At 34.9% G+C, this 25851-nt stretch overlaps 1 protein-coding gene across 1 annotated transcript in view; it reads left to right on the forward strand.

The window, feature by feature from the left end:
* The window catches only part of GRID2 (glutamate ionotropic receptor delta type subunit 2), a 1394429-nt gene that overhangs the window by 1045993 nt on the left and 322585 nt on the right, over nt 1-25851 (forward strand). The window lies entirely within an intron of this gene.

Genomic DNA, 25851 nt, shown 5'->3' on the forward strand with positions numbered 1-25851 from the left:
GAAAATCAATCTCATATACCATATTAATAAACAAAGGAATAAACCCACATGATCATCTCAACAGATGTAGGAAAAGCAGTTAATAAAATCTAACACCCCTTCATGATAAAAACAACAGTCAACAGTCTTGTGATAGAAGGGGAAAGAATTTTCTAAACTTCATAAAGAGCATCTATAAACCCACAGCTAATGTCATATTAATGGTGAAATACTGAAAAACCCTCTAAACCCCTAAAGTCAGTAACAAGACAAAGACGTCAGTTCTCACTATTTCTGTTCAACATTGTGCTGGAGGTTCTAGCCAGCCCAGTTAGGCAAGAAAATTAAGTAAAAGGAATGAGATTAGAAAGGAAGAAGTAAAACTATCTCTATTTACAAATGACATGGTCTTGCATTAAAAAAACTCTAAAGAGTACACACACACACACGATTAGAGTTAATAAATGAGTTCAACTGCTTTGCAGCATACAAGATCAATTTACAAAAGTCAACTGTATTTTTGCACACTAGCAATGAAAATTCCAAAAAAGAAATTAATAAATGCATTTTCATTTAAATATATCAAAGGGAATAAAATAATTAAAAATAAACTTAACAGAACAACTTCAATATTTGTACACTGAATGCTACAAAACATTGTTGAAAGAAATTAAAAAGTCCTAAATATATGGAGAGATAGCCTATAGTCATGGATTGGAAGACTCAGTATTGTAAAGATGGCAATATTCTCCAAACAGAACTACAGATTCAATGAAACCTCTATCAAAATTCTAGCTGACTTTTTTTTTTGGCCATAAATGACCAGCAGATCCTAAAATTCACATGGAACTGCAAGAAAATCAGAATAGGCAGAAAAAAAAACAAAAAGAAAAAGAAACAACAAACCCACAAAATCTTGAAAAAGAACAGTAGGAAGACTCACACTTCTCAGTTTCAAAACTTACTAAAAGCTACGGTAATCATACTGGTTCAAGAATAGACGTTTAGATCAGTAGAATAGAATTGAAAGTCCAAAATTAACCCATATATCTATGGTTAACTGATTCTAACATGTGTCAAGATCATTCAATGGGGGAAAGAATAGTCTTTTCAACCAGATGCCCACATGCAAAAGAATTAATCTAGACCCTTACCTCAAATCATGTACAAAAATTAATTCAAAATGTATCCTAGACTTAAATGTACAAGCTAAAACTATAAAACTCTTAGAATAAAACATTAGATGTTAATCTTTGTGACTTTATTTTGGCAATGGATTCTTAGATATAACACTCAAAGCACAAACAACCAAAAAAAAAAAAAAATAGATGAATTAGATTTCATTAACATTAAAAATGTCTATGTCTCAAAGGACAGAATCCAAAAAAAAAAAAAGAAAAGACAACCCACAGCATGGGATAAAATATTTGCAGATCATGTGTCTGATGAGGGACTTGTATTTAGTACATATAAAAATAAAGTTATAATAACGACTCAATGTGAAAAAAATAAACCAATTAAAAATGGGCAAAGGATCTGGACAGTTTTTTATAGAAGGTATATAAATGGTCAATAAGCATATGAAAAGATTCTCAATACCATTTGCCGTCATGGAAATACAAATCAAAATCACAATGAGCTACCACTTTACACCCACTAGGATGGCTATAAATCAAAAGGACAGATAATAACAAGTGTTGGCACAGTTGTGGAGAAATTGGAACTTTTGTATGTTTCTGGTGGGAATATGAAACAGTGCAACTGCTTTGGAAAACAGTCTGGCAGTTTCTCAAATGGTTAAACACAAACTTACTGTGCAACTCAGAAATTCTACTCTAGGTATGTTCCCAGGAGAAATGAAAATGTATGTCCACACAAAAACCTGCACACAAATGTTCATAGCAGCTTTATTGATAATAGCAAAAAATAGAAACAACTCAAATGTGTATCAACTGATGATTGGAAGAAAAGTGGTATACCTATAAAATGGAATATTATTTGTCAATAAAATGAAATGAAGCACTGATAACATGGTACATTGATGAACCTTGAAAATATACTAACTAAAAGAAGCTAGTCACAATAGATCACATATTATATGACTCCATTTATATGAAATGTCAGGGATAGGCAAGTTTATAGGGACAGAAAGTAGATTAGTGGCTGTCTAAGGCTGGGAGAGATTAGGGGCTTGAGAAATGATGGCTAATGTGAACTGGATTTCTTTAGGGGGTAATAATATTCTAAAACTGATTACAATGATAATAGCACATGTCTGTGAATGTACTAAAGCCACTGAATTGTACACTTTGAATGGGTGAATTATATGGTATGTGAATTATATCTCAATGAAGGTATTAAAAAAAAAAAGAGTCTGGAACGAAATTATATTTCAATCTCCAGGTCTCCTATCTGTGAATTTAGGCCAAGTATTTAAGCTCTTTATGATTCTGTTTCTTCATCTTTAAAATGGAGATAACAACATTATCTATGTCATAGAGCTGCTATGAAAATTAAAGGAACTAATACATGCAAAGAAAGAAGGACTTCTAACAGAGCCTGGCACATAGGAAGTGCTGTATGTAGGTGTTAGTTCTTATTATGCACAGAGTGTTAGAGGAGAGCATAAAAGAAGCATCTATCACATGTGTAGGGCAGTGGGAAAGGCTCAAAGGGTGACACAAATTAGTTTTGAAACATAGGCAGGGATTATCAAGGCATAGATAAAAGGGAAGGAATATCCAACAACGTAAAGAGTATACACAAAAGTATGCAGACATCAAGAATTTAAAGTATCCTATAAGTAAACTGGAGTATCACCTGAAGCAAATGAAATTGAAATTCAGCCTGTGTTTTAGGTATTCTTTTTAAAGAGCTCCTTCAGACACAATTTAATTAGAAATTTTCTGTGAGAATAAGGTTAGCATTACATAATTTAGATAACATGCATCAAGTTAAAAACACCATCGTTGAGACCCTGATCTAGACTGAAGATTAGGTAAAATGGTTCTCATTTTTATTATTGAAACAGTATAATCTGTACACATAGCTCTGTATGGTATACATATTTTGTTGTCTGTTCTCCTGCTGGTACCCATCTTATGTGAGAGAAAAGGGGAAAGTGTGATTTTTATAAACAGACACTTGAGGAAGACTAGCCTATGCAAACAATGTAATTCATAGCAACACCGGCATATATGTTCACTTCAATGCTGAGTGAATAAAATCATCATGAGAATTGATGCATGACAATGGCTTGACAATTTCTTATTCTTTCTCATCACACCAATTCTTAAGATGATAGCTGTATGCAGACATGTGAATATCGTTATTGGGCTGAGCTAACCGTGCATGACCCAACTTTTTTTCCTTTTGGAAGATGAAACCTGAATTCTTAGACTAAACAGTGAATAAATGTTTCAGAGATGTGTTATATAATTTACTTCTGAAAAATAGAGTTACTACTTGTCTCTAGAAGTTTAGAAAGATATTGACATAGTCATTTGCAAATTCAAAGATGTAGAAACAGTAGGTCTATGTTGACTTCCATAACCTCTGCAATATTCTAGCCAATATCATAGAGCACTGCATTGGAAAGAAATCCAAATGTTAAGGTGACCTTGAAGTTTTAAGTTATTTTTTGCTAATGCAGTAGTTTTGACATAGTTAACAAAACCAGTTCTATATATAATTCCTCAGAAATAAATATAAGTATAAATATGAAAACTAGAGAAATGCTTCTGATACAGATTTTACTGTTTAGAGTTACAAAGGAATATATTAATGAATTAAGAGCCATTAAATCTTACAGATAATGTTACCAGCCACCATTTAGGGCACACTTATTATTCTTGGTGTTTTAATCTTCATGGTGCCCTCAAGATTATTATTTGCGTTTTGTTGATATGGCTGAGACTTAGAGCTAGTCAAATAACTTCAAGTTACATTTGTGGCAAAAATAAGCATTGAATCCTTGTTTGTCTGGCCCCCCACAAGCCATGATGGTGACAAGAACAGGACTAAATTCCTGTTGCCAACAACTAGAAAATTGAGCGAAGTATGGAAAAAAACTTTCAGACATTGGTCAATATGTAAATAAGGATTTTGATTCCTAAAGGTTGGAAACAACAAAATGATTCCAACAATCACCCCAGATCTTTGGCTGATGGCAATTTCCAGATTGGAGGCCCAGGCATATAGATCCAAAACAGATTGTCAGCTTTACTGAGTTGAGAAATTAGAGATCAAAGTTTATGAAAGCTGAGGAGGTTGGTATTTGGGGGGACATGTTTGAAAAGAGAGAGCTATCTGAGGAGAATACTTGCAGAAAGGGGGTCAAAATGACATAGGGGTCATTTTGAGTCTTGGCTGAGTAATAGGTCATACATACATCCAGAGAAACTGTACAGTGCTGGGGAAAGAATGACAAAAAGCATATCAATTCCCTTTTTTTTTTTACAAACTAAAGATATAAACCTTTATTTCACAACTTTGTCATAATTTACTTTCTAATGAGACATGTACTGGGGACATAAGTTTAAAATAACAGAGACTTTTGAGAAAGCTTTCATTTTGGGGGGATCTTATTGTACCAAGACTTTAAAAGGATATATGAAAAGCATGTATTTACCTTTGAATTATGTAGTAATTAACATTTAGGTGAGCAAACATATAAAGTAGCATACTCCCACACATCTTGCTATATCAGTGTTTCATATGTTGCCTTGACCTCTTAAAAGGTTCGGCTTTTCATTAGGAAGATGCATATTCATTTGCCACTTCTAAACTCCAGTAGCATGTTGATTTTGTTGCTGTTTACAGCTGACATAAATTAGCATTGGGTAAACAGATGCAAAAAAAAAAAAGTTACAGGAAGTTGTCCTTGCTTACATCTTTAGAAATCCTCCCAATCAGGAGGGAAAACCAATGTTTTGAATTAAAATGTAACAATTAGATTTCGTTTTACAAAGGAAATAAATTTTGAGAAAACCTTGTATGCTTTCTCAGTCCCTCTCAAAGAGCTAAGGAGTCAGATGGCAGCCTTACCAGTGAGGAAACCAGGCCTCAAGTGGCATTTGGATTCTTTCAAAGGCACAGTAACAAGTTTGACCAATAGGGGATCATTCATCAAGTCACTATCCATTGCATTAAATGGGACTCTAGTGTGGTCTGAAATGAGACAAGATACCTCTAAAAAGCACCCAACGTGGGAATAGCTTACTCATCTGTCAGCTTCTAGAACACAAACAGCTATTAAAAGTCAGCTCCCTCTGGGGAGGTAGGAAGCAGTCAAGGAGAGAACCACCATACTGATGGAGGCCCCAGAAATGGAAAAGTTGGTCAAGGAAAGGAAGGCCAATGCATACTCTTTCAGAATACACCCCTTGGGTTTTTTAATGATCAGTCGAAATACAAAGAGGTTTGGATTTTAAGGTGTCTTTTCACAGCATCTCCACGTAAACTGTGTATTAATTATTTTAACCTGGAAACAAAAAGGCCATAATGCTGAAAAGTGGATTCGTGATTCTTGCATGTTTTAAAACTTTGAGCAAAGAATTTCAGGTTCTCTATGTGATGGAAGTTAGCATGAGGAAATGAACTTTACATTTTTTAGGGGTTTTTTTGGTAGGTTTGAAGGTGGATTTTTTTTTTTTTTTTCCTTTTCTCCTTTTTATTTCCAACCATTGCTAGTGGCATGAAATGGGAAAATGAAATGTTTGGACTAATTTTTTTTCCCATTGATTCTTATGTAGAATAATGTACTCTGCAGTTCAATTAAAAATAACAAGCTGCTGTGTTGCTCTGAGCCAAATGTAATCTCCAAGACCATGGTCAATAAAACACTCAAGAAAATGAAGTATTGAGGCTGAATGGTCTGAAGTCTACTGGGGAATAAAGAAGCAACTGATTAGCATTTGAAAGCAAGGTCTTTTAATTTTTTAAAACTCAAGGAGAATAAAAAAGTGATCACTCATCAAGAACAAAGAGTTTGAAAAATATCTCACCTTTTTTTTATGAGTCCTTTCAAAATTTTAAGAATGACCTTTGGTCATCAGCCCCAAGAACTAAGATGCTTTTCTATACATGTAATGTTATGTTTGGGAAACTCCTAGAGTACCTGCTGAGGAATGTAAGGATAAATGGACCAATGCTCAATGTTTTTTCACTCTAAGTGACGTTTGCTCCATCCAATGAAGGATGTCATGAGAGTAAGTGTTACGGCTGGTTTTATGCTAAACATTCCAATCTATTATGCAATAAAATATAGTGATGGGAAAAAGTTTCATACATCTTTACATTTTTCAGTAACTTATGGGAACCTCCCTCTAATTCCTTAATATGTGTCCCCACAATTAATTCAGTACTGTAGTCCATATCTAAAATCCTGATAAGAGCTAGCACAGAAGTTATTTTTAAATGCCTTTTATTAATTTGAATAACTTCTAGTAATCTTCTTTTATACACTTACTAATTTTTGAAACACAGAATATGGTCTTTTCAGCTTTAAGCTCAGACTTCTCTACATTCTGTAAATCCTCACAGATTTGTTTCTTGCTTTTAAATATCAGCACCTTTCCGCTTTCTACGCTTCTGTTTCTGCCCTCTATGCAGGAGATCTTTTAAGTTTCCCACTGTGCTTCGTAATAAAATCAAAAGAAAAAAGCATATCCTTCAGAAAGCATTCAGCTCACTAGAAATAGAAAACCTGTCACCTTATTCTTAAAACCTCAGATCAGGCAGGTCAGTGGCAGAAATAGTGAGTGCAGTTTTGACAAAGGGTATGGAGTGGGGTTAGCAAAATTATTATGTACCTTGTTATCTCCAGATGTGTTTTTAAGGAAAAGACTGTCTTCATTCAGGAAATGGGCTTGGTACTGTTGGGAGGAAAACTTTTCCTCTGCCCTCTTAGGTTCGTATGTTTAGAGGCCTGCGAATTAACTGGCAACACCTGTGAATTAACTGAAAACACCTGCGAATTAACTGACAACAGGAGGAAAGTCAAGGTTTATTTACACGTGCACATGGAAGTCACTTAGTAATTTAGTCATGAGTAACTTGCTGAATATCCAGAGGTAAAGGTTTATATACCAGCTTAACAAGAGGGTGGGGGGATGGAGTTCAGGGCTTCAGAGGGAAAGTAGGAAGGGTCTGTTGTTGTTGGATTTTTTTTGTGTGATTTTTTTGTTCCCACCTAATGGGAACAAGTAGACTGTCTCCTTCCAGGACTTTGCATGAAACTCCCTCCCTGGGAATAAGTTTAATGGCAGCTGCATCTTCAGGAGGCTCTGCTTTATTCAGATAAGGGAAGTTCAGATAAGATTTTGTGTTTTCACTTTAACATAATCTTTATGCCAAAACTGTAATCCCATCAATATGCTGACTAAAGTTGAAGTGTGACTTGGAAGAATAAGAAAGTATAAACAGCTCTACTTTAGAATAGAAAAGGAGATATAGAGTGGACAAAGAGACAGAAAGAGATTGATTTTGATACTACCATGTGTTAAAAGACTGTAGCCCAAGTTCTTTCTCTTTTATATACCATGTAGTTTCTGAACCTCCTGCCCAACCCCAAACACACATACATACCCAAATGCTGATAAAGGGAGTCTAAATTAACTTCTAAGAATACAGGCTTTATCTTATCGAATTATAGTTTTCTCCGGATATATGCCCAGGAGTGGGATTGCTGGGTCATATGGTAGTTCTATTTTTAGTTTTTTAAGGAACCTCCATACTGTTCTCCATAGTGGTTGTACCAATTTACATTCCCACCAACAGTGCAAGAGGGTTCCCTTTTCTCCACACCCTCTCCAGCATTTATTGTTTGTAGACTTTTTGATGATGGCCTTTCTGGCCAGAGTGAAGTGGTACCTCATTGTAGTATTGATTTTCATTTCTCTAATAATTAGCAATGTTGAGCACCCCCAAAGTTCATTGCAGCACTATTCACAATAGCCAAGACATGGAGGCAACCTAGATGTCCATGGACAGATGAATGGATAAAGAAAATGTGGTATATATATACAATGGAATATTACTCAGCCAATAAAAAGAATGAAATAATGCCATTTGCATCAGCATTGATGGACCGAGAAATTATCATACCAAGTGAAGTAAGCTAGACAGAGAAAGACAAATATATGATATAGCTTATATGTGGAACCTTTAAAAAAAAAAAGGTACAAATGAGCTTATTTACAAAACAGGAAGAGATGCACAGACATAGAAAACAAACTTATGGCTACTAAAGGGGAAAGCGGGGGAGGGATAAATTAGGAGTTTGGAATTAACATATACACACTACTATATATAAAATAGGTAACCAACAAGTACCTACTGTGTAGCACAGGGAACTAACTATACTCAATATCTTGTAATAATCTATAATGGAAAAGAATCTAAAAAAGAATCACTTTTTTATATATATAACTGAATCACTTTGCTGTACACCTGAAACTAACACAACATTGTAAATCAACTATACTTCAATAATAAAAAAGAAAAAGAATACAGACTTTAGCATCAAACACTGGATTCAAATTTCAATCTTTCTTACTAGTTTATAAGCTCAGTTATGTATTCTATCCCCAAATCTCAGGTCTCTCATTTGTGACACAATGAGAACATTTGTGAAACAGTAGCAATACCAGAGTATTCCAAGAATTAAATGAGGTGATTAATGTAAAGTGATAAGGATGACGGACAGGCAAAATGTAAGTAGTAGTAGTTGTTGTTGCTATTTTTTATATGCTTCCTCCCTTAGCCTGAAAACATGCTTTGGATGAAAAACATTCTTTGACCCTGAATCCTCTTTATTCTACTAATTCTTTCTAATGCAAATGTCTCAGACTTCAGTTCTATCTTCACTTCATCATTTATTTTTATCCTCACACCACTAGCTTCTATTGGTTTCTATTTTGACTTCTCCAAAGAAACTGCTTTCCAAAAGGTCTTCATGATCTCCTACCTGACAAATGAAATGGATGTTTCCAGGCCTTATCTCTCTGGACCTCTCACCTGCACTGAAATCTACCAGCAGCTTGTTCCTTCTTGAAACTGTCCTTTCTTGCATCCTCCAACCATGTCTTCCCCTCACTTTCTTCTGACCTCTATTCTTTCTGCCTCCTTCATTGGAGCCTCTTTTTCCAGAATTTCATCCCTAACTCTTTCTATACTTTACCTCTGAGTGATTTCACTTACTTTCTTGAAAATTATAAACAAATTTTTATTTCCAACCCTGACCTCTCCCTCATGCTTCAGACTCATTTATTCAACAAGTGTTGAAACAAGTGTTACATAGTTGATGACAAAAACTTAGAAAACATGGAAAATGAAAATTAACAAAATCATCCATATTTCTCCATCAAAAACTTACTAATATTTTAGTGTCTGTCACTTACTAGCTAAAAAAAACCTAGTTACTTTATCCATAAAAACAGAGTTAATTATGATTCTAAACTCATAGGATAGCTAGGCATAAATATACAAAAAGCATCTGAAAGTGCCCACCACACAGTAAGTCCTATATGGATGTTTGCTGCTATTATTATTACTTTTTTTTCAAATTTAAAAGTGCACACTCCTATGGACTGAATATTTGTGTCCCACCAAAATTTATATGTTAAAGCCTAATTTCCAAAGCAATGGTATTTGAAGGTGGAGCCTTGGAGTTACAGTAAGTAGGTAATGAGAGTAGAGCCCTAATGAATCAGATTAGTGCCCTTACAATATACACTAATATGTATAAAATGGATAACTAAGGAGAACCTGCTGTATAAAAAAATAAATAAAATAAAATAAAATAAAAAAGAAGAGACATGAGAAAGATGATCTCTTTGCTCACTGCCATGTGAGACAAAGGAAGCAAGCTCTCATCAGACACTGGATCTGTCAGCACATTGATCTTGGACTTCCTAGCCTTCATAACTGTGAGAAATAAATGTTTGTTGTTTAAGCCACCCAGTCTATGGTAACTTGTTATAGCAGCCTGAATTGACTAAGGCACCCATACTCATAAATAGTTTTGTATATTTTCTTCCCATTTAGCAAAATACATATGAATTTTTTAAAATTTATTTTTACAGTAGGTCCTTGTTGTTTATCTGTTTTTAAATATAGCAGTGTGTACATGTCAATCCCAAACTCCCAATCTATCCCTCCCCCACCATCCTTCCCCCCTGGTAACCATAAATTCATTCTCTAATTCTGTGCATCTGTTTCTGTTTTGTAAATAAGTTCATTTGTATCAGTTTTTTTTACATTCCGCATGTAAGTGATATCATATGATATTTGTCCCTCTCTGTCTGACTTACTTCACGTAGTAAGATAAAATATATAAAATACATGTGAATATTTTTAATGTAAATAAATATTTTAATGTAAATAAATATCCTTTGTTATACAGCAGATGAGATCAATAGTTTTTTTCAGCTGCTTAATGAATTATGTTTACAGTTGCCTCAAACTTCCATTAATTTATTCAGGGTTGTATATAATTCCCAGAATGCCAACTGAAACTCAACATTTCCATGTCTCATTTCCTGAAATAATGTTGGAATGCAAATGAAAGTAATGTTTTTACAGTGATGTTTTGAATCTCTCTATAAGACAAACAAAAACAAACCAATCCCAAACTTTAAAATGTTCCTCTTAGTTTGTTAAAAAACCCTCCTGTGGCCCAATTCTGAGCAGATAACTATTTAACAGGTCATTAAGACACTGAAGTTGACAGCTGAATGTGCTGTGTAATAGTCTATCATAGAGATTTTTTAGAAAGCAATCCCTAGTTGTTGGGCATTTAGTTTGTTTTCAAGTTCTCACTAGAGAATTTGCAATGAACATTCTTTTAGATACATACCTGTGCTCATTTATGATTACCTCCTTAGTTGTAAAATTACCAAAGGAAATAACACAAAAATTTGAAAGTGTTTCCTTTCCTACTGTGAATTTGTTTGCTTAAAAGGTTGTCCCATATTTAACTCACGTAAGTGGTATATAAGAAAGCCTGCTTCCTCATATGTTTGCTGATAAACATTAACATTCTTTTTCATCCTTGCCAATCCAATGAGCTATAAATAACTCATCTTTTTAAAATTTGTATTTCCCGCCTGAGGGATGGCTTTCTCAAGGTAACAGGGGCTCCGTTAACAAATACGGCTGGTAGGCAGGCAACCATTTACAACTTATACCAGTGGTTCTGAAATTTCTCAAATTAACCCTTGAACATAAGTGGGAAGTTCTTGAGGCTTGTGGTTCTTTATTTTCAAAAAATTTATTTGGATTAACCAAGATGGCGGAGTAGAAGGACGTGCTCTCACTCCCTCTTGCGAGAGCACCAGAATCACAACTGGCTGCTGGACAATCATTGACAGGAAGACCCTGGACTTCACCAAGGAGGATACCCCATGTCCAAGGACAGAGGAGAGGCCACAGTGAGACGGTAGGAGGGGTGCAATCAGAGTAAAATCAAATCCCATAACTGCTGGGTGGGTGACTCACAGACTGGCGAACACTTATACCACAGAAGTCCACCCACTGGAGTGAAGGTTCTGAGCCCCACGTCAGGCTGCCCAACCTGGGGGTCTGGCTACGGGAGGAGGAATTCCTAGAGAATCAGACTTTGAAGCCTAGTGGGAATTGATTGCAGGACTTTGACAGGACTGGGGGAAACAGAGACCCCACTCTTGGAGGGCACACACAAAGTAATGTGTGCATCGGGACCCAGGGGAAGGAGCAGTGACCCTGGGGGAGACTGAACCAGACCTACCTGCTGGTGTTGGGGGGTCTCATGCAGAGGCGAGTGGTGGCTCTGTTTCACCGTGGGAATAAGGACACTGGCAGCAGAGGTTCTGGGAAGTTCTCCTTGGTGTGAGCCCTCCCAGAGTCTGCCATTAACCCCACCAAAGAGCACGGGTAGGCTCCAGTGTTGGATTGCCTCAGGCAAAACAACCAACAGGGAGGGAACTCAGCCCCACCCATCAACAGTCAAGTGGATTAAGGTTTTACTGAGCTCTGACCCCACAGCAACAGGGAGGGAACCCAGCCCCACCCATCAACAGTCAAGTGGATTAAGGTTTTACTGAGCTCTGACCCCAACAGCAACAGTCAGCTCTACCCACCACCAGAGCCTCCCATCAAGCCTCTTAGATAGCCTCAACCACCAGAGGGCAGATAACAGAAGCAAGAAAAACTACAATCCTGCAGCCTGTGGACCAAAAACCACAGTTACAGAAAGATAGAGAAGATGAAAAGGCAGAGGGCTATGTACCAGATGAAGGAACAAGAAAAAACCCCAGAAAAACAACTAAATGAAGTGGAGATAGGCAACCTTCCAGAAAAAGAATTCAGAATAATGATAGTGAAGATGATCCAGGACCTCGGAATAAGAATGGAGGCAAAGATTGAGAAGATGCAAGAAATGATTAACAAAGACCTAGAAGAATTAAAGAACAAACAAACAGAGATGACCAATACAATAACTGAAATGAAAACTACACTAGAAGGAATCAATAGCAGAATAACTGAGGCAGAAGAACGGATAAGTGACCTGGAAGACAGAATGGTGGAATTCACTGCTGCGGAACAGACTAAAGAAAAAAGAATGAAAAGAAATGAAGACAGCCTAAGAGACCTCTGGGACAACATTAAATGCAACAACATTCGCATTATAGGGGTCCCAGAAGGAGAAGAGAGAGAGAAAGGACCCGAGAAAATATTTGAAGAGATTATAGTCGAAAACTTCCCTAACATGGGAAAGGAAATAGCCACCCAAGTCCAGGAAGCGCAGAGAGTCCCATACAGAATAAACCCAAGGAGAAACACGCCGAGACACATAGTAATCAAAGTGGCAAAAATTAAAGACAAAGAAAAATTATTGAAAGCAGCAAGGGAAAAACGACAAATAACATACAAGGGAACTCCCATAAGGTTAACAGCTGATTTCTCAGCAGAAACTCTGCAAGCCAGAAGGGAGTGGCATGATATACTTAAAGTGATGAAAGGGAAGAACCTACAACCAAGATTACTCTACCCAGCAAGGATCTCATTTAGATTTGATGGAGAACTCAAAAGCTTTACAGACAAGCAAAAGCTAAGAGAATTCAGCACCACCAAACCAGCTCTACAACAAATGCTAAAGGAACTTCTCTAAGTGGGAAACACAAGAGAAGAAAAGGACCTACAAAAACAAACCCAAAACAATTAAGAAAATGGTCATAGGAACATACATATCGATAATTACCTTAAACGTGAATGGATTAAATGCCCCAACCAAAAGACATAGACTGGCTGAATGGATACAAAAACAAGACCCATATATATGCTGTCTACAAGAGACCCACTTTAGACCTAGGGACACATACAGACTGAAAGTGAGGGGATGGAAAAAGATATTCCATGCAAATGGAAATCAAAAGAAAGCTGGAGTAGCTATACTCATATCAGATAAAATAGACTTGAAAATAAAGAATGTTACAAGAGACAAGGAAGGACACTACATAGTGATCCAGGGATCAATCCAAGAAGAAGATATAACAATTATAAATATATATGCACCCAACATAGGAGCACCTCAATACATAAGGCAACTGCTAACAGCTATAAAAGAGGAAATCGACAGTAACACAATAATAGTGGGGGACTTTAACACTTCACTTACACCAATGGACAGATCATCCAAAATGAAAATAAATAAGGAAACAGAAGCTTTAAATGACACAACAGACCAGATAGATTTAATTGATATATATAGGACATTCCATCCAAAAACAGCAGATTACACGTTCTTCTCAAGTGCGCACGGAACATTCTCCAGGATAGATCACATCTTGGGTCACAAATCAAGCCTCAGTAAATTTAAGAAAATTGAAATCATATCAAGCATCTTTTCTGACCACAACGCTATGAGATTAGAAATGAATTACAGGGAAAAAAACGTAAAAAAGACAAACACAGTGGAGGCTAAACAATACGTTACTAAATAACCAAGAGATCACTGAAGAAATCAAAGAGGAAATCAAAAAATACCTAGAGACAAATGACAATGAAAACACGACGACCCAAAACCTATGGGATGCAGCAAAAGCGGTTCTAAGAGGGAAGTTTATAGCTATACAAGCCTACCTAAAGAAACAAGAAAAATCTCAAGTAAACAATCTAACCTTACACCTAAAGAAACTAGAGAAAGAAGAACAAACAAAACCCAAAGTTAGCAGAAGGAAAGAAATCATAAAGATCAGAGCAGAAATAAATGAAATAGAAACAAAGAAAACAATAGCAAAGATCAATAAAACTAAAAGTTGGTTCTTTGAGAAGATAAACAAAATTGATAAGCCATTAGCCAGACTCATCAAGAAAAAGAGGGAGAGGACTCAAATCAATAAAATCAGAAATGAAAAAGGAGAAGTTACAACAGACAGCGCAGAAATACAAAGCATCCTAAGAGACTACTACAAGCAACTTTATGCCAATAAAATGGACAACCTGGAAGAAATGGACAAATTCTTAGAAAGGTATAACCTTCCAAGACTGAATCAGGAAGAAACAGAAAATATGAACAGACCAATCACAAGTAATGAAATTGAAACTGTTATTAAAAATCTTCCAACGAACAAAAGTCCAGGACCAGATGGATTCACAGGTGAATTCTATCAAACATTTAGAGAAGAGCTAACACCCATCCTTCTCAAACTCTTCCAAAAAATTGCAGAGGAAGGAACACTCCCAAACTCATTCTATGAGGCCACCATCACCCTGATACCAAAACCAGACAAAGATACTACAAAAAAAGAAAATTACAGACCAATATCACTGATGAATATAGATGCAAAAATCCTCAACAAAATACTAGCAAACAGAATCCAACAACACATTAAAAGGATCATACACCACGATCAAGTGGGATTTATCCCAGGGATGCAAGGATTCTTCAATATATGCAAATCAATCAATGTGATACACCGTATTAACAAATTGAAGAATAAAAACCATATGATCATCTCAATAGATGCAGAAAAAGCTTTTGACAAAATTCAACACCCATTTCTGATAAAAACTCTCCAGAAAGTGGGCATAGAGGGAACCTACCTCAACATAATAAAGGCCATATATGACAAACCCACAGCAAACATCATTCTCAATGGTGAAAAACTGAAAGCATTTCCTCTAAGGTCAGGAACGAGACAAGGATGTCCACTCTCACCACTATTATTCAACATAGTTCTGGAAGTCCTAGCCACGGCAATCAGAGAAGAAAAAGAAATAAAAGGAATACAAATTGGAAAAGAAGAAGTAAAACTGTCACTGTTTGCGGATGACATGATACTATACATAGAGAATCCTAAAACTGCCACCAGAAAACTGCTAGAGCTAATTAATGAATATGGTAAAGTTGCAGGATACAAAATTAATGCACAGAAATCTCTTGCATTCCTATACACTAATGATGAAAAATCTGAAAGAGAAATTATGGAAACACTCCCATTTACCACTGCAACAAAAAGAATAAAATACCTAGGAATAAACCTACCTAGGTAGACAAAAGACCTGTATGCAGAAAACTATAAGACACTGATGAAAGAAATTAAAGATGATACCAACAGATGGAGAGATATACCATGTTCTTGGATTGGAAGAATCAACATTGTGAAAATGAGTATACTACCCAAAGCAATCTACAGATTCAATGCAATCCCTATCAAATTACCAATGGCATTTTTTACGGAGCTAGAACAAATCATCTTAAAATTTGTATGGAGGCACAAAAGACCCCGAATAGCCAAAGCAGTCTTGAGGCAAAAAAATGGAGCTGGAGGAATCAAACTCCCTGACTTCAGACTATACTACAAAGCTACAGTAATCAAGACAATATGGTACTGGCACAAAAACAGAAACATAGATCAATGGAACAAGATAGAAAGCCCAGAGATAAACCCATGCACCTATGGTCAACTAATCTATGACAAAGGAGGCAAAGATATACAATGGAGAAAAGACAGTCTCTTCAATAAGTGGTGCTGGGAAAACTGGACAGCTACATGTAAAAGAATGAAATTAGAATACTCCCTAACACCATACACAAAAATAAACTCAAAATGGATTAGAGACCTAAATATAAGACTGGACACTATAAAACTCTTTGAGGAAAACATAGGAAGAACACTGTTTGACATAAATCACAGCAAGATCTTTTTTGATCCACCTCCTAGAATAATGGAAATAAAAACAAAAATAAACAAGTGGGACCTAATGAAACTTGAAAGCTTTTGCACAGCAAAGGAAACCATAAACAAGATGAAAAGACAACCCTCAGAATGGGAGAAAATATTTGCAAACGAATCAACGGACAAAGGATTAATCTCCATAATATATAAACAGCTCATTCAGCTCAATATCAAAGAAACAAACACTCCAATCCAAAAATGGGCAGAAGACCTAAATAGACATTTCTCCAAAGAAGACATACAGACGGCCACGAAGCACATGAAAAGATGCTCAACATCACTAATTATTAGAGAAATGCAAATCAAAACTACAATGAGGTATCACCTCACTCCTGTTAGAATGGGCATCATCAGAAAATCTAAAAACAACAAATGCTGGAGAGGGTGTGGAGAAAAGGGAACCCTCTTGCACTGTTGGTGGGAATGTAAATTGATACAGCCGCTATGGAGAACAATATGGAGGTTCCTTAAAAAACTAAAAATAGAATTACCATATGACCCAGCAATCCCACTACTGGGCATATACCCAGAGAAAACCGTAATTCCAAAAGACACATGCACCCGAATGTTCATTGCAGCACTATTTACAATAGCCAGGTCATGGAAGCAACCTAAATGCCCATCAACAGACGAATGGATAAAGAAGTCGTGGTACATATATACAATGGAATATTACTCAGCCATAAAAAGGAACAAAATTGAGTCATTTGTTGAGACGTGGATGGATCTAGAGACTGTCATACAGAGTGAAGTAAGTCAGAAAGAGAAAAACAAATATCGTATATTAATGCATGTATGTGGAACCTAGAAAAATGGTACAGATGAACCAGTTTGCAGGGCAGAAGTTGAGACACAGATGTAGAGAATGGACATATGGACACCAAGGGGGGAAAACTGCGGTGAGGTGGGGATGGTGGTGTGCTGAATTGGGCGATTGGGATTGCCATGTATACACTGATGTGTATAAAATTGATGCCTAATAAGAACCTGCAGTATAAAAAAAACAAACAAAACAACTAATACTAAACTTTCATTGGGTTATTTGTATGGAAATATGTTAATATAAATATTTCAGACATTACATGAAATTTCTAAAAATCTTATATTTGTATTTGTATGGAAATATGTATGGAAATATGTTAATATAAATGTTTCAGACATTACATGAAATTTCTAAAAATCTTATATTTGTATTTGTATGGAAATATGTATGGAAATATGTTAATATAAATGTTTCAGACATTACATGAAATTTCTAAAAATCTTATATGTTCTGGTATAATGTTATAAGTAATAATCCTAGTTATTACTTTAAAATGTATATCTCAGAAATAACTAATTTTCTTGTCAACTGCATTATTATGAACTTTCATCAAATCTTTAACCGTGGTCATTTTTAAGTCTTTTGTCATTTACAGACAGTTCTGGGTGTACTCTGATGATTTTGCAAATATGTTCCTATAAAAGGGTTTCATCTTCAAGAAATTCATGGAAAAGACTCTGACAAGTACAGGTTTCTGGTAACTGACTGTACTGCTGAACTGAATGAATAAGCATTTTCAGAACTCTAATGAAAAACTGATGAACTCATAAAAGTGCTAACAAAAGATCAAGATGAAAAAAAAAATAATTACATGGGACTGAGTGAACTGATGAGGATGAGTATAATTTTTGTGACTTTCTGTCTGAATTAAAAAAAAAAAAAATCCCACAAGGACTCAGAGGCAAAGAATATACAAATCAATTTTCACTGCAAAGTAAAGGAGCTGTTACAGTGGAGGATTACTGGACTGAATGTCAATATTATGACATAGTATGAGTGTGTTTCATGTTTGATAATTGCAATCATTGTTGCTTTTGTTGTGGTCATCCATGTACAATGCTTGGTGTCAGTCTATTTATCTCTTGTAAAAATAAAATACAGTGTGTGTGTGTGAAAAAAAAAAAAAAAAAGGAAAAAAAAAAATTTGTATTTCCCAAAGGTAGATTCAGAGAACAAAAATAAATCACTCTTAATGTTTGGTATTGAACTTTGTCCTTTTAAAATTTAAGCATTAAAGATTATGATTTTAATGATTGTTATTTCTTCTGATAAATATTATTTCTCTTTTAACTGATTATGTGAGCCACAAATGTGCAGGAAAAAAAGAAAGTACACATTTTCCTTCTATTAAATTTGAATGTGTATTAATTTTGTATTCTGTACGGTAGGTTTTTTTCAAAATATTGTCTTTGATTCTGTATTGAATATTCACCCTGAGGACTTTGGTCTATTGCTTGAAAGTTTTAATCCCTCTAATAGAATTATGATGCATACGCCAAATAGAAAGAACATTCAGGGAGAATCTCAGAAGTCCATACTCTTTTCAAGACTGAGGCCCCCACTGAGGGTTTCCAGAAGTATGGCATAGCATTCCATCACTTCTCACTAAGTACTGATAACCCCACATCTATATGTCAGTGAATCCCATCAGTTCTACCTTCAAAAGATACCCAGAATCCAATTACTTCTCATCAAATCCATTTTACTGCCTAGCTCACTGGTTTATTGCAAAGGATTCCTAATTGCTCTCCTAGCTTCTGTCCTTGCCCCTCTAGTCTGTTGTCAATAGCAACTATCAACCGTCTCAAAAACTGTTAAAACATAGCAGATCACAACCCCCTCTGCTCAGAGCCCATCAGGCTGCCCATCTCAGTTGAAATAAGAGCTGGAGTCATCACAGGGGCTTAAAGGTACTGTTTAAGCTCCACCAGACACGCACCCGTTACCTCTCAGACATGTCCTATCTGACCCTAGCTCCCACAGTTCCCGCCACACTAGCTTCCCTTCTGCCTCTCAACCATGTCAGCGAGATTCCTGCCTGACACATCTGCACTTATTCTCTCTTCAGTCTGAAGTGTTCTTTGTACAGAGGCTCTCCCTAACTGAAGGTACAACCCTTTCTCATATGCTCTTTGTTCTGATTATTTGTTGAATTTCCCCCCCACAATTCTTATCATCATGTGACATAACATATATATTACTTATTTTGTTTCTTGTCCATCACTCCCATTAGGACGTAGGTCTAGCAGGATAGAGATGTTTGTTTATTTTTTGTTTTGTTCACCATTGTATTCATAGCATGTGCCTGGCATTAACACTTGAATGACTGAATAAATATCTGAATTTCTGCTATTTTCCTGTAAAATATTATTTTGGATGGATATACCACTAGCCCTAAACATCCCAAGTTTAATTTTAAATGGCTTTTCATTGAATTCTGATATTTAATTAGCTTCAATTTACATTTATTAAATGTTTTTATATGCTGACATAGACTGTCATATCATAAAGCTCTGCTGACATTTATTAACATTACTGTTCTTGACAACATTTTTACAGGAAAATGACTGTATCAGCCAGAGAGTTTGTAAACATTATCATCATTTTGAAGTCAAATTTTACCAAGTTATTCAGTTAAATATTGTATAGACTTCTGACATTTGGTAGAGCTGGTCACTCCTCACAGCTGTAATATGCTGTAGCTCAAAACATATTCGTGATAGTTTTCCTTGACATAACTGCATTTACAAAGTACTCTGCACTGGTAAACTTTTGACAATATTTACGGAATAGAATTGACTCTTGCATGTGGCTGTGCCCTTGTAAGATTCACTTGGGTGTTAAATTTACCAAAATAATGAAGACTTGGACCAAACACACAGAAAATATTATCCAGCACTCATATTCAGAAAACAAACCAAAAGCCTAGTAGTTCTAAGTTTGTATGCGGTAACCCTGTGGTCTATAAGAATCTTAGCCTCCTAAAAATGTATTTTCAAATGCATGCTAGGGGAAACCAATAAATGAGAACTAACGTACTTAGGATTGCTGTGACTTCCTGTTGTCCTTGATGACCTTGTACTCCCAGTTACAGCATCTTATTCAGATTCTCACGAAAACAAAATGAACATCTTTTTCTTGTTTTGCCACCTTCCATTAAGTCACTAAAATGTAGCCATTTCATGATCATAAAGGAATGTACAAAAGCGAACATTTTATTGTGAAAATGAACTTTCTCGCATACTAATAGCTTTAACTTTGTGTTCAATTTAAAGTATTTTTTTCACTTAAATAATTGCTTACAAAATAGGAATCAGAAATAATATGTAAGATATGGCTTTAGGAAGTTAGAATGACTAAATATTTTTGTTTACTTCTATCATTTATAATTTGAATCTTATTGTCTGATAAAAATATTTAAGCAAAGATCTTAAAAGGTAAGTTTAGTGCAACGTTTTCTAAACCTTTGTTGCTCCATAAAATCCTCCTGCAGGAGCCCTTTTAAAAATGTTTTCATTGCATATCCCTGTGACGAGCTTTTCTTCTCTCTGTGCAACTCAGATATTTTCGCTTTTATAACACCTAGATTGTTTATTCCTCCCCTGATGTCCCTCATTTTTGTTTTCCTATCCTGGTGTTTTGATATCTTTTTAATAACAAACTCCATACCTTTTGCCTTTTTTAACTTATAGTAGTTTCTAATATTCGTATATGGTCTATAAAAATAGCGAGGCTTTTCCAAAGAGAATGATAGTCATTAATTCTGCATATATCGCAGTGGAATGTGTCATCCCCAAGCAAAATATAAGCTCACACTGTGCATGAAGACAGCTCTTGTTTGCTTCAGCCAGTAGCATAGTTTACGGGGAAAAAGTTTTTAAACAGGTCACTAAGAAATATTCTCATTCTCGTTAATGTCTTTGAGCCGCATATGTGAGTAGAATCGTAAGGAATTTCCAGTGACTCATTCCTAGTTTTGGCCATCCTTGCATTCTGTGAAGTCGTGCATATTGAAACCTCTGAACAGCCCTTAGTAAAGCCTTGACAGTAGAGCTTGTCGCTTGCACCTATCAAAAATGTCAGATGCTTTTTCCAAACTCTATCACTAGCAAACAATATTGAATACTTATTAAATATGGGAATTAGCTACAAAATCTGCAAGTTGCAGTGTTGTAAATCAACTAAGCAATTAGCGTGAGATTTTTTAAGTGACTGAATACAAATTCAGAATTATGAAGTTATTATCTAATAACCCAACAAGTGATGTGAATAAATCCTTGCTAATATGAAAATTATCAACCACTGAAACACTTTTCTATAAGCGGGTCTATGGCTCCTCATGCTAATGCACTTAGATTGATAAACTACAGGCATTCTGTGAAAGCTTCATTTATTCCAGTTGCTGAGGATTGTTTTTAGAGAACCTGTCATCCAAATGATCAGCAAATCGAAGTCTGCAATTTGTTTTCATTTAATAGGCAGACAGGTTTTCACCAGTTTAGATTCAGTCCTATTAATACTCTTTAAAACTAATTGCTGGGAAATGAATTTTAAAGGCAGCATTTTATAATTTCTCTTTTTCTTCCTTCTGTCCCTATAACAGAAGACAGAAAGGCACCGGTACACACTTTTAAAATATATGTTAAATAGGCACAGGCCATAATCTCCTGTCATCTGTATGGTTGCAAAGGACCCTTAGTCCTCACTGCCACAATCCATTCTACACTCTTCTCTCAAAATTATGTTCTGATTATGCCATTTCCCTTCCACAAAGCTCCAGTTGCCTGCCAAATAAAAGACAGTAACCTTAATATGATTTCAACACCCTCCATTATCTACTCCCACTTAACATACTTTTCTTTATTTTTGTTTATATTGCAATATAACACCCATATAGAAAAAAGTTTAAACCATTAATTGATTAATAGTAAAGTAATATCCAGGTAACCACTGCCCAGAACAAAAACACCAGAATATCGTCATTACCACAAGAGCCGTCTTTCCTTGTGTATCTTTCTGATCATACCCTCTCCAGCGTCCCAGGGCCAACCACCCGGAGCTGATTACTTCCTTGATTTTCTTTATAGTGTCTCCACTATGTACCCTTAAATACATAGTTATTTTACCTGTTTTTGAATGTTACAAAAATGGAACCAAACTGTTTTCTTGGAGTATTGCTTTTTTCACTCAACATGATTCTTGTAAACATTCATTTGTGTTACTGTGTATCGCTCTACTTTCTTCAATTTTAAGCTGTTTAGTATTGCATTACATCAATATACCACAATATATTTACTTTTCCATGTTGACAGACATTTGGATTTTTAGATTATTTCCAGATTTGGGCTATTACAGACAATGCTGCTATAAACATTCCTGGGCATATATTTTGGTGCCCAAGATTCTCTAGTGTTCATACCCAAGGGGTGAAATTGCTAGGACATAGCTATCCATATCTTCATACTAGATAAATGTGTATGTAAATCTCAAAACCAGGCAAAATTAACTGCATATAAGGATTTTCAATCTCTACTAGATATGTAAAATGTTTTGCAAAGTGGTTGTGCAAATTTAAACATCCAGCAAAAGTCATGATAGCTCCTATTTCCTCATATCCTTAACAGTATTTGTATTATCATACTACATTTCTTTCTGCTTCCCATCTCTTACCCCTTCTTTTTGGATTTTCTATTTGTTTATTCCTTCGTACACTGGGTATTAGTTCTGACCTATAACAGGTCACTAATTCTCTCTTCATCTGTTTCTAATCTGCTGATAAACTTTGTCAGATAGTTATTAACTTTGGACATTGTCTTTTCTAATTCTTACATTTCTGTTTAGTTCTTTTCAAATTCTACAATGATACTTCCTTTAGTTTCCAATTTTCTGCCAAAAAGTTTTCCCCTTATTTCCTTAAAAATAATAAACATAATTTTTATAGTATGCATCTGAAAATTTTAGTAACTGAGTTCTTGAAAGATCTGTTTCTGTTACATATTATTTCTGCTGGTTCTATATATGAAATATAACTTCCTGTTACATGATATCTTTGACTTTTGCTGTGGACATTGTAATCAACCAATTGTTTGAAGGGATAATGTAAGACCTAAAATGAAAATACTTACTTCCTAGAGGATTGTGGGTTTTTTATTTTTCCTTCCTGTCAGGAATCTGGAGTCTATCAGTCTCACACCACCTTAAACTTCATTAAAATATGAAACAAATTATAACATCTTAGATTTTAATCCATACATTGAAAATTTTGAGGTCCAAAAAGATAATATTGAAGTAAGTTGAGTTATGATGATGCCTTCCTCTCTGTAACTTATTGTGTGACTTTGAGTTGAAACTTTTGTTTCTAGTTTTTCTTATCTGTTAAAATAGTACATGGCTTGTAACCCCCAAAATGGTGATTTTCCTTTTTTTACAGTTTCCTTTCTATTTCTCTTATATTCTGTTTGTACCAATTATGCTGCAGGTTGCTTGAGTTTTGCTTTATATTTTTTGAGTACATAGATTTTCCAATACCTGGTTATGATTATTTTGAAAGTGGTGTCCATGACTTTTTACCATATCTCTCACTATATTGAGTGTAGTAATTTGATGCATTGACTGCTTAATGCATGTTAAATGGATAAGTCAATGAATGAATAAATTTTGGAAATAGGTGCATTAATAAAAGTGATTAAACCAAGCTCAGTATTGCCGTAGAGAAGGAACAAGTATCTTTTCTATTATAGGTCCCAGAGCTTCAGTCTAATTTCTGTTCCTATGTTTACCTGTCCAGTATATTGGCTGATTGTCCTCATAAAACACAAGTGGTCTGAGGTAGGATTTATGCATAGTGATCCAAATGTGTAATAGAGCTTAAAAACAAAGCTTAAAAACATTGATCTAGAAGAGAAGTGATAAGATGTAATAAAAGTTTATTTAGGATGTACAATTTAAAAAGCATGTTCATCAATAATTCATCAACAGTCTTTAAAACAACCTTTAATATAACCATTTTTATTCTGTAACTTTAATCATTTGTAGCTGATGTTGCTAGAAGCAGATTTTGACAACAAACTTCTGAAAGGGATCCATTTGCCTAGGGATTTACTTATAAAGTTGGAATTAAAAAGTCATTTCTAGGGGGAAATTCAGCATATTAAACAAATATAACATAATCTAACATATTAAACAATTGTTCTAAAGATAATCAAATCAAATCTGATAAAAGGAAAAAGAATCACTATTTCATATGAAGGCATACATTTGGATATTATTTTTGCCACATAGAGTAGTTAGTTCTGCATTATAATTAATTAGTCTTCTTAATTTTTTGTGTCACCTTAAAGAGTGGTTTTCCATATCCTGGTGATTAAGTTGCTTCTGTACCTAAGAGATTTGTTAGATTTTAAAGACCATGGATAAATAAAGAATACATATGGTCCAAAATTATTGGTAGAGGAACCAGTCAAATAATAAGATTTTTCATGAAGCATCTTTCCATTGGTTTGTCAGTGGATAGATGTTCAAAATATAGAAATGAATGAAATGTGTGTAAGGAAATAATTACATGCTGTCTGTTGCCAACATGTTTAACATAATATAAGCAATCAATGCCCAATTAATTCTAGAATTTCCTGATCTTATTTACATGCTCTCTGAATATGATCTTTATTTTGGAATTTCTTTAACCCATTCTGAATCTAATATTTTCATTAGAGTATTTGTGCAATGCATAGTCATTAGCTAGGTCTGTGTTTTGTCCAGACAACCAAATGGACAGAAGCAAATTTTGCCATATTAGTGGGAAGTTTATATTTGGAATCAAGAAGATGTTCTGTATTTTATACATTGTATTAACGGATTTGTTGAATGTTTACTTTTCATTCATTTGATATCATTTAGATTAAAGTCAGAATTGTTAGAAATTTTCATTCATTCTCAAAACCTCTCATCTATTGATATATCAATCTGTCATTATTCATTAGCATCAAATACTGCTAAAACAGGGGAAAAAAATCAGGAGCTTAACAACAAGAAATTGAAATTTAAAATTTTTCTTATATTCTAGAACCCTAGAAAGTCAGTCAGTCTTCTGTAGCATTTCAAGTTCCAAGGACATAGACTTCTTCGTCTTATTTTTCTATTATGTGTGATCTAAGATACTTACCAGAGCTTCCAGCCAATATGTGTTCATAAGTAGAAAGGACAGAAGAACAGTTGCACAAAGCACCCTGCCTACATCACATTTGTCAGAATTGGTCACATGGTCTCATCTTGCCTAAAGGGAGACTGTGGATTGTCTTTATTCTCAGTAGTGCTAAAATGAAAGTAGATACATATAATTAATGACAGAGGGGAACAAACAGCAGTCACAGCCTTCATCTAACTATTTGTTTACTGATTTATTTTACTTTAAGATAAGATATAAATGGTTAAACAAGACCAATTTTTTTTAAATAGTACCAGTAGTTTAGAAAAGTAAGATTTTTTAAAAATTACAAATAACACAATATCAACATAGTTATAGATGAGCATCATGATCTCCTGGGTATCCAAAGTGAAAGGGGATAGCTAAATAATTATTCACATTTTCATTATTTTAAAAAAGGCATTACTGACGCAAAATGAAGCTCTCTTGGCTCTGAATAATTTAAAAATTTATCTCATGGTAATTTTTATGGGAAAACTGAATGTTATGGTGGACAATATTCCTATAATAGATGCAGTGATTTTATAAGGCGTTTACTTAGTGTCTTTGAGTAAGAGCCAAAAACAAAGTATTATTTTACCACTCAATGAAGGCTATTTTGTGAGTCCCTAAGGAAAAATGATCCA

This window comes from Balaenoptera musculus, chromosome 5, assembly GCF_009873245.2.
Source record: "Balaenoptera musculus isolate JJ_BM4_2016_0621 chromosome 5, mBalMus1.pri.v3, whole genome shotgun sequence".
In the NCBI taxonomy this organism is placed as follows: domain Eukaryota; kingdom Metazoa; phylum Chordata; class Mammalia; order Artiodactyla; family Balaenopteridae; genus Balaenoptera; species Balaenoptera musculus.